Here is an 11,786-nt window from a genome sequence, read left to right as displayed (position 1 = left end):
TTTGAATTAAACAGGTTTAAAGTCAGAAAACTAACATAGTCTAGTTATTAAAATTAGTTTACTGTGGGCCCACATAATTTTTTTTTTTAAGTTTTTCATAAAAATCTGATAAATGATGTATCCATAGAGAAACACCTCCAAAAGGCAACATTTTTCTTATAAGCATCATTGGTTTTACGATATATAGATCTTCCATGGCCTACTCCCAACTACAAATGATCTAGACCAGGGATACAAAGAACTAATCACCCATTCGCCCGGAGCGAGTGGTTCATCGAAGCGGGCGAGTTTTTAATATCAGTATTATTTATTTCATAGGCAAGTAAATGATCTCTATTGTGGGATCTGGGCTAGTAGCTTTTTTTCTTGGGCTAGTAAAATTTTGTTGCTTATTTGCATCCCTGATATGGACACTGACTTCATTGTAGGGTTTAAAACTAACATTACTTTTGTCATTCAAGTAAACCAATACACAGTACTTGAAATAACGTTCATGTGGTAAGTGATCGAAGTGCAGGAGCGGCATTCCCCTAATTTTTAAAATCACAGTTTGTGTTACCTTTTTCCTTTTCGATTGTGCATAAGTATTTCCTGCTAAATAGCCCTTTGCAAGTTATTTCATGATTTTTCGTTTAAAATCTATTGAGCTTGTGGCTAGTCCTTACAAACACTCTGTACTTTAGGATATTGCCAGAGAAGAATATTTAAGATCCATAAATAGATGTTATAACAACAATAACAAATATTCGAGCGTTCTTTTCATTCCATTTCTACATAGAAGCCTACTTTAAATAATCACTTTGAAAACTGTTTCCCTAGTCATTGTTACTAAAGATTCAAACCAGTAGGTTTGAAATTCCTTTTTCTCACTTTTGCTTATTGTGGAAAAGGTTTCGTTAAACTTATCGAAACCAATGAAAGTAAACAAATTGAATGAGAATTCACCAAGGGTTCCTATTTCTCTGTAAATTTGGGGGGAACCATTCAGATGCAGACGGTATATATATAATGATTTTAAGACAAATTGCATTCAAATTATGCCAAATACTGTATATTCACAAATACAATGAGGGGGGGCCACATGAACTTTGGGAGCGGCCTGGCCCCCAGGATCGGCGCCCTTGGAACTCACTATCTGTGTTTTTGATTGCTTGCTTGCACTTTTATCTTTTTTTTTTTTTTTTTTTTTTTACTTCTGGGGAGGAAGAGGCACGATGGCTCAATGGTAGGGCGCTTATTTCAAGTGCGTCGGGTCCTTGGTTCGATCCCTTGTCAAGTAAGATTAAAATTAAATAAAATCTTTCAGCTTAACGTAGGACGATTATGCCCTTTAGGCTAAGGGAATCGGTAACCACAAACTTATTTGGTCGGGTATCGAACCAGGGACCCCACGCACCTCAGATAAGTGGTCCATCACTGAACTACCATGCTCTTTGTTCCCTCAAATAAGTTTGAGGTAGACAACATTGTGTCGGTGGGTTTTCTCGGGATATTCTCGTTTCCTCCCACAATCTCATTCCACCAATTCTTGCATCATCATTCACTTGCTTTAATCATTCGTCTCCCTTAGCCTAAAGAGTATAATCGCTGGACGTTAAACTAAAAGATTTCATTTTTTACTTTGGTTGTTATGTCATACCATTCATTCTTTACTAATATCCCTTTGTGGTCGAGTGATTAACTGGTGATTTGTCTGTGTGCGTGTTCAAGGATTGGATTGCTGGTGTGGTTACTTGTTTTCTATACAAACCTATGTAGTGGTTCGGATCCAACTGGAAACAGTAAGTTCAATCTCATAAAACTATACGCTGAAACTCAGTCAAACAACCAAACCATTCATCCATCGCAAACTCAAGATGGTAGGTAGGGACGCGGTGGCTCAGTGGTACAGCGTTCACCTCCGGTGCTTCGATCCATGGGGGTCTGTGGTTCGATCCCAGCTTCCGTGCTTGTGGGTTTTCTCGGGGTTCTCCAGTTTTCTCCCACTTTCTTCATTCCACCATTTCACTCATTTCTCATTATCACCGTTTCCTTTAGCCTAACCGGCATAATCATGGGATAAAGATTACATTTCATTATCAAGATGGTAGGTTTAAGAGGATCATGCATTGGTGTCTATCACGGAATGCATATTTTCATTCATGAAACCCATAGAATTTACTTTCTTTCAATCTGCAGGATTGCCTTTTTGTAGTAATTTGTATCTTTAACGAGCATAATAAAATCATTAATTTAATGTCCCATTGTTATAGCCTGTATGTGAAAAGGACAGGTGATGATTGATTGATTGAATTAAATTTTTGTCAGCATTGGCGATATATAGGTCGAGACCTGCAATTTAGACTGGAATGTCAACCGTCGTTGTAAGTGCTGCACAGGAGACGATGAACTTTTCCTCTCGTCTAGATCCAGTCTCGAAGCTGAGACGAGAGTCGAAAGGGGAAGTACATTTTTAACTTCGATACAAGACGAGAAATTTAATATTTTTGGTCTCTGGTTTTCAAGGCGAGAAACCTCACAAGGCGAGGAACACTAATTTAGCCAAGTCCTAGTTCCCAAACTCCGTTTTAGTGTTACATAATGGAAAATGAAATGAAATCTTTAAGTTTTACTTCCGACGGTTATGCCGGTTAGGCTAAAGGAGACGGTGATAATGAGAGAGGAATGAAATAGTGGAATGAAGAAAGTGGGAGAACCCCGCGAAAACCCACGAGCACGGTATTTGTCCACCACAAAGTCCACATGGCGCGAGCTGGGATCGAACCAGGGATTCCAAGCACCGGACATGAACGCTCTACCACTGAGTCACCGCACCCCCTCTGTGTTACATAATGCATAGTATAAAACTATAAATTGATAAAATGCTTGCACGAACATAACGAAGAACATTTATCAACCTTTAAAGATACTCAAGTCGTTACGCAATAATAAATATGGTTAAATGTTATATGGTTAAATTTATACCAGACCCTTCATGGATCTTTCGTGACACTGAAACACTGATAGCTTCAAGATATAACTAACAAGGAACGGACATGAACCTGTCATCCGAACATCCGAATCAAACCTAGTCCATTCGATAAATATAACAAAGATAGGTTCATGCACAAAAAATTAGGTGCCATGGACAACGGAGTAAGTCCCTAGGGTTCATTAACACTATTAGTATAAAGAAAATTGTCGACTCGCAGTGAAATAGCTATTGCATCAACACTGTTCATTGGAAATCCATGGTTTATAGTTCATTCTCTTCAAAATGCAACATGCTTTCCAGAGGTGCTATGTATTGCGGCCTGTAACGTCCTTGAATAGGGAAAATTGGGAGAATGTCGGAAAATTCGCTCCAGAAATCCCTCCCACCAACTTTGGCCCTCTCTGGAGTGGCCCCGGATAAAAGCACACAATTCAAATGTATCTCGGAAAATACTATGGGAGATAGAAAATGTGTGTACCAAGTTTTGTATTGATAGAGGGAATAGATATAAGGGAAAATCTAGTATACTAGAACACGCTTTGCCCTCATACCTATTCTGTCTATCAATACAAAACTTTGTACACACATTTCCTATCTCCTATAATATTTTTTGATACATTTGGATTTTGTGCTTTTATCCGGGGCCACTCCAGAGGTATCCAAAGTTGATAGAAGGGATTTCTGGACGGAATTTTCCGACATTCTCCCAATTTTTTCTCTTCAAGGACGTTAGGGGCCCCAATACATAGCACCTCTGGAAAGCTTGTTTCCTGCTGAAGAGAATGCACTATAAATCATGACTTTCCAATGAACATTGTTGATGCATTAGCTATTCCACTGCGAGTCTATGATTTTCTTTATACTTAGAGAGTTAATGGGCCCCAGGGACTTACTCCGTTGTCCATGGCACCTAATTTTTTGTCCATGAACATATCTTTGTTATATTTATCGAATGGACTAGGTTTGATTCGGATGTTCGGACGACAGGTTCATGTCCGTTCCTTGTAAGAAAAATCAATGCATAAATTTTACACGTAAATTTACGAAATGAGACAAGAAAGATTTTTTTTATAGTAGAGACGAGACTTACAAAAACATCTTACTTCTTGTTTCGTCTTTTTTTTTTTTGACATTAATTGTAATGTATTCGATGCTTTCTTTCCAGAAATCAAAACCGGCTCTTTGTTCACTAAAGGAATATGCTCTAAAAAGTAACCAAGACGATGGGGAGGGCAGGGTGGGGCTCGATCCCAACCTGGCCCACGAAAATGTATACGTAATATAGAGAACCAGGTATATTACATACCAGAAATACCAAAGGTAATATAGCAACCATGGAGATAGCCCCCCCTTAGAAAATTTTCTTCAGGTGCTCCTGACCAAGACGGATTTCAAGCACACGTAAATGGAGTCAGAAATTCCGAAGGAACGAGAGATTGGACAAAATCTACAGTTTTCATATATTGTGCATCATTAATTTATATGATATATTCCTCAGAGGAGACCTCTTTTTAGTAAGGCCTCGTATTCCATTCCATCACTCATAAGAAACACGCATTCTTGTTATTATAGAATCTTTCTGACTGCTTAAAAAGTAAATACAAAAGTGGACTTATCTCATACAGAAAGGTCTATTACTTGCCTCATAATGTCGAGTGTGTATGTCTGAGCACAGATTTTGAATTTCCTGTCAGATCGCCTACATATCACAAACACATGTTTTGAATCAATGACTCGTATGTATTTCGAATATCGGACAGTTTATTTGGCAGCACCAACCATGTAAACTTTTGGCAAAGAAAACTAAAGCTTTTGGATTTGCTCTTTTATTATGTGTGCTACTTTTCTCCTCATAAAGCTTCTGCAGAAAGGGAAACACGCTGAACATAGCATTTTATTTTCATCTGATTTCGAGAAGTCCTTGTACGGCAGACAGTTTGCCCTATATACATGCTCCGGGGGATGCTGCCTGGACCACGCGACGTATACAGAACTCGGTCAAGGGAGCTCTCTTGCTGCAGTACATTTTTTTCTTTTTTTTTTTTGAAAATTTTTGTTTTTCTTGGCTTTTCCTGCTCTCTCGGCCGCGTCACTGTTCTGTCCTCACCATAGCTTTTTTCTCTTTTTCTTTACAATGAAACAAAAACGCATTGCGGGAGTCACCCACAGTGAAATAGTTACTTATTTAGGTGAAGGTGGTGGAATAAGTCCCAGTAAGCCTTGAAAGAATATGAATGTATGGAAAGAACGGGGAAAGGAAGCTGGCCATTCAGGAAGTTTTTTTAATTAATTTGACGCCAGTTCTCAGAAACAAGGCTTGCTTTTACTTTCCAGTACATTGATACAAAAATATATACATCCTGACTTCGTATTAAGCTTACACTCGCCTCACAACTATATTTCATTTAATTACTTGAAACACAACACAGATAAAAGTGTCTGCAGGGAGTTTGATCACCACTGCCCAATCCACAGATTCACTGATTAGGAATATTAGCATGATTAGGAATATTCATTAGGAATATTTGCATGACTAAGTGTCATCGTCACGATAAAGGCCAATGACCTAAACTTGCCTTCAATAATTGGGGATAAAATGGGGACGTCAGAGATCGTCAGGATAAAAGTCAATAACCTAATTTTGTCTAGATTGATTGAGGTTATAATGGGGACTTCAGATACTGTTAGTTCTTGTCAGGATAAAGGCCAGTAGCCTAATCTTTTTAGATTGATTGAGAATATAATGGGAACGTCACAAACTGTTTGTTCTCGTCAGGATAAAGACCAAGAACTTAAGCTTGTGCAGATTGATTAAGGATATAATAGGAACATCAGAGAATGTTTGTTCTCGTCAGGATAAAGGCCAATAACCTAAGCTTGTGCAGATTGATTGAAGATATAATGGGGACGTCAGAGACGCTCGTTCTCGTCAGGATAAAGACCAATAACCTAAGCTTTTCAGATTGATTGAGGATATAATGGGACGTCAGCGGAAAGGCTATTTGTATTTGTCACAACAAAAAAATCAGTAGCCTAAACTTGTCTTAATTGATTGGAGATATAATGGGAATATCAGTATCAGTAGAGCAGCACCTATTTATCCTCGTCACAACCAGGGCCAATGGTCTAAATTTGCCTTGATTGATAGGGGATGTAAGTAGAAGAAGATTATTTGGTGCGTTCCGAGCACAAGGAAATCAAATCAATTTTCTTATATATATAATTTTGGATGTGTTTAATCTTTAAGGTCTCTGTCTGAAGGTCTCCTCAGAGCTTAAAAAATTTCATTTTCAGGCATTGTAAAAACTTCTATGAAATATGAAAAATAGTGTTAACTTTATCTTATTAAGCGTACCGTACAAACTTCATGCCTCTTTTTCTCACAGCTTTGGTAATTGTACTTGTTTCCCTTGTGCTCTGAATGTCCCATTTGTCCTTGTTACGATTAATGCTAATGGATTAAACTTGCCTTTATTGATTGGAGATATACAGTAATACGGACATCAGATTTATTTTGGTCACAACAAAGGCCAATAGGCTAAACTTTGCTGTCGTGATACAATTGAGTTATAACTAAAGGATAAATTTTAGAAACAAAAGTACAAGATTAAATAGAAAGCACGGTAAAATGTAACGGAAAGAATTGTGGACAACTTGCATTGATAAATAGCGTTAGATAATTGTTTGTGTAGACTTCCGAAGTAAAGGAATCCAGCATTGGAACTGGAAACTCTTCAAATGTAACTCTTCCAGTTTCAGTAGAAAAGTAATGGTAGAGATAGTACCTTTTCTTGGAATGGAAACTTTGTATTAAAAAATCGCTTTGTCTGACCAGTTTTGCAATGTAGTAATCTCATATTAAAACCGGAAACTGGATCTCTACGACTTCAATAGACAGAAAGAAAGCAGTTATAGAATCTAATCTTGGAACACTGAATCAATATAAATAAATTTTTCAGTACATCTCAGCGTTCATACTTTGAATGATGTCAAGAAAGGAACGGACAAACTTATTTTGTAAGATTTCCTATAATTGGGAACGAGACCTTAATAAGTCTGAAAGACTAAATTAAATATAGGAATTTAAAATTATTTTTTATATAGATCACAAGTAACAAGTGTACAGTTAGCAGTTTAAAATATAAATATTTTAAAAATAATTAGAATAACTCATGGTAGCTTCGTTGTAGAGTGTTGAGCTTTGATACCAGAAGCTTCTACGAAACAAGAGTTTAGGTGATCTCGTGTCAATAGATGTCATAAAACAGACATGTTATCTTCAAAGTGTTCTTTCTTTTGAAAGAATTTTGCCTCCATTCATCTATACCATCGAATACTGAGAACGAGATAATGACGTCACATATCATTGATCGTTTGGTTAGTCTGGGCTTTCGGCATCTAAGGACATTTAGCCCTTCACATATATGAAGAATGACGTCTCTCGGCGAGCACAGTATCCGATGGAAGGGAAGGAAGGAAGCTGCTTGGGACCTATATGTTAGGTACTATCCCGACATTTGCCTGGTGTGAATGAAGAAAACCTCATTCAAGATGGCTGGCCTAAAAAGCGTTTTACACTTCTTCTGCCGAGTGCCCACTCGGGAATCGAACCCCAGATCACCCATAGGAAATAGAACCCAATAGAACCCGGGTTTTCAACGCAAAAGGAGTGTGCGCTAACTACATTGCTATGAGTGAACTCCTCAGAGCATTAAGTTGGAAACGACTTACGATGAGCTTGTCGCAGGGAACTGTCTGTTTATCTTGCGAATGGATTAGCGCGTTTTTATAAGCGAAAGTGTACAGGCCCCTTAGGTTAAAAGTCAAGCAGTATTCTACTTTCCATATTAATTTGCTATAACACTTCATATCACGATTGAATATCATATCATGTATCTATTTGGCACACACTACTGGCAAAACAAATATGGCTAACATTAAATAAAGCATTTATTTTATTATTATTATTTAGTGAGATATAATAGTTAATCAACTCGTCATCAACTCATATGCATTGACAACTGCAATGAGCAATTATTAGTCATGGATGCAGCATGTAATCATTGAAGAATCTCATCACGCGTTCATACGTTTTAATCTGATCTGTAGTCTCCGCCTCTGCAACTAGTAGGCAGGAGAACCTAAACACACGTATCATTCATAAATGTTTCTAATATGGAAGTCTTCGCCTGCAGTTCCTTCCGTCTACGTCAACCCTTGCATGCTTCTTTCAGAACCGCACCCAATTTAATATTCAATTCAAATGAGAGATTTTACTTCATAAATTCAGCACGTTTCGTGTTTAAGATACACCGTTGCATACCGTATTAAAAACGGGTCAACCTGAAAGATAACAGGGATTGCTTTATAATCTTGGCAAACTAATCATTCTTCTTCTGTATTATTCTTATAGGTCAAAGGTAGTTTAATTGGATTACATTTAAAAAGTCTCAGGATTTGATTTAAAAGCGTATATAGAAATGCCATTAATTTTGAGTGTATCGTGTAAGAGAAGAAATGGTAATTATAAGTAGCAAGTATCAGAAAAAAGAGTGTAACAGGAGGTGACTCCAAAGAAAAATTACACAAATTATTAAGGGACTTATTTATTTAATGGTTTATAATACTTTCAGATACAGTCTGCAGTCCAATTTACACTCGAATCATTAAAAGGGGACCGCGGCGGCTCAGTGGTTGAACGTTCACTTCTGGTGCAAGGGGTTCTTGGTTTGATCCCAGCTCGCGCCAAGTGAGCTTTGTGCTGGACCAACACGGTGTGCGTGGGTTTTCTCAAGGTTCTTCCGTTTCTTCCCACTTTCTTCATTCCAACATTTTCTTTCATATCTCATCATCAGCGTCTCTGTTAGCCTAGCCGCAATTACCATGGGATGTAAAACTTAAAGATTTCATTTTATTTCATTTTCTCGAATCATTAAAAGGAAACTACAGTGGAGAAACGAAGTAGAAGAAAGCGATGTTCAGTATTTAAAGATACCATCCCGGCGTTGCCTGGTGAAATTAAATAAAAATCCGAAAATGACATGAGATTGAACCCCTAGCAAGAACGCCAGCCACCAGCTACAGCCACTAGGGAATGATAGTTCATACGCTCAGTATTATCACCTAATAAGAAAAAAATATCAGCTACGACCTTTCCTTCTCCAAACAATTCCAGACTGAATTTCACTCGTTCTTCTAGGACAGTAGTTCTCAAAGTGGGGTCCACGACGCCTAAAAATTGAAATGTGTTGTAATAAAATGGAAGTGACAGCTGTTGTGCAAGAAGTATGTTTTCAGCTACTAAAAAGAAAACAATTAGAAATTATGCCTACGTTTCTAAATTTAAATATTTCCTACTTTACTAAATTTCTGCCCTGTAAGTATGAAGAGTTGTCTAAAAATGGATTGCAACATTTGATGCCTTTTCCTACCACTCATGAGAGCAGACCTTTTCTGCTCTTCGCAGCATTAAAACCTTAAAGCGAAATCGTCTTAATGTAGAATCGGACCTAAGATTGATGGTGATGAAACGTGTTCCAGATTTGAATGCAATTATGTAAAACGCAAGGAATTTCATTCCTCACATTAGTGACCCCACATTTAAGAACATTGTTTATTAAGTGGATTTTCTTTATATTTAAATATATATATATTGATTTTCAGTCTTGAAATTTACTGTATTTTAAATTGAAATTTCGTTTACTAGGAAACAATCATGTATCTTTAGAATAAATTACTTATTGCATTATTTTTCTTTATCTTTTTCTTGTCAGTGGTAATTCTAATCAGTATATTTTTTAATATCATGTGAAATTTCAGATAGCATTACAAGGTTTCGCAGATCACTTGCTGAATGAACAAGGGGGTTCCACGTTATCGGAAAGTTTGAGAACCACTGTTCGATGAGACACTTTGACCCAGTGGTTCGATCCACGGCAAAGAAAGTTTGTGGTAGACAACATCGTGTCCGTGGAGTTTCCAGGGATACTCCCACTTTCTCATTCCACAAATTCTTCCATAATCATTCATTTGCTTTAATCATTGTCTTCCTTAGCTTAAAGGACATAATCGTGGAACGTTAAAATGAAAGATTATTTTATTTATTTATTTGACTGATTTATTTTTTCGTTCTTCTATTTGCTATAATCCATTCACGGATACAAAACAAAGGAATTCGGTTACGAAGAAGTCGCCTCAATGACTTGTAAAGCCCGACCAATATACGAGTGCCGATTTTGGCTGATGGCGCCAGTGTTGCAGTCATCGCAGATACTGAGTGAGTACAGCGGGATATGGAATAGGAGATCTCACTGTTGCAGTATATTCAACACTTCTTAAAAATTGTTCTTTAGATGTTATAAATAGACTAATTGTTATAAGTAGGAATGCCATAAATGATATTAGTGGAACTGTAACGAATCACGAGAGGGGAGAACAATAGTGTCTTTTTGATTTCTAACTACCTGGTTCATCCCCAGCTCGCGCCGTGTGGACTTTGTGGTGCACAAACACCGGGCTCGTGGGTTTTCTCGGAGTTCTTCCGTTTCCACCCACTTTCTTCATTCCATCATTTCACTCATTTCTCATAATCACCGTCTCGTTTAGCCTAGCCGGCATAACCGTGGGACGTCAAAGTCAAAGATTTCATTTCATTTTCATTTTACCTGGTTCATTGAATTCTAGTTTGAGGGAAGTTTTGATGTATATTAGATTGCGACTTAGATTGAATTACGACCATTGCTTGATTAAGTAACAAATGCCAGGTAGATGGAGTTTGAATCTTCACACATACAGCAGTGAATTCAAGCATTTTTACTGGGTGAGTGAAAGATGTAGCTAATTCCTTATTTCTTGTACGTACTGTAAAACTTGTTTACTGCGACTAACAATTTCCCCCTGATCTTGTCCTTGTGCATATCCTATAGACTCAAAGACACTAGGTATAGTCACCGCGAAAAATTGATACGAATTCCTTTCGACAATAACTTCGAAATGAGCTAAGTTGATTAATTTTAATTCAGTTTTCTTGTCATAGAGAGAACATGATCATTTGTGAGGTACTGGGGCAAATTGTTTTGGAAGTTATTCACAAATGAACATGGTGAGTGTGTATATATTTTTACCGGTGATAGTACAATTAAAATGTTCTGAAAATAACTTCCGATTGCTGTAACTTAAATATATGCGTGAGACAGTTTATAACGAACATGGCAATACGAACTGTAACGTGTGGCCTCGCTCAGCGTTTTCACTAACGCTCTTGCCTTTGGTACGAGCGGTCCCCGGTTCGATTTCCGGTGAAGACACACGGTCAAAAAAGTGTAAAAAGCTTTTTCACTTCCAGCAATTCTGAGTGGGGTATTCCTCATTTATCCCAAGCAAATGCCGGGATGGTTCCTAATATCTAGGTCCCAAGCCAGAGACAACAATTTTACATGAGTTCGCCTTCTAGACAACGAAATAACAATACTACCACGTTTGCTACTGACCCTAATATCGAGTCCTATTTTCCTAGCTTTCAATCTAAGTAACATCTCTTGTGCTTAACTATCTACTATATACCTCTATGTGGAATGACCATGTGCATTTGCAATATGTTATGATTCACAATACTTCCTTTAAATTCCATTCTTTGTGTTCATTATAACTGGACCAATCGGGCCCTGACCACAGGCCCTTTAACTTCAAATAGCCACTTGGGTGGAATAGGCTCTTTTGACTTTGAGTCAAAAGTTTCGATCTTTCAGTTTAAATCGAAGCTCAGATATTCATATAAGCAAACAATCATGCGTGAATTTGTTATGTCTGTAGG

Source organism: Thermobia domestica, chromosome 9, assembly GCF_964235325.1.
Source record: "Thermobia domestica chromosome 9, izTheDome1.hap1.1, whole genome shotgun sequence".
Lineage (NCBI taxonomy): Eukaryota > Metazoa > Arthropoda > Insecta > Zygentoma > Lepismatidae > Thermobia > Thermobia domestica.
Note: the sequence above shows the minus strand (reverse complement) of the source record.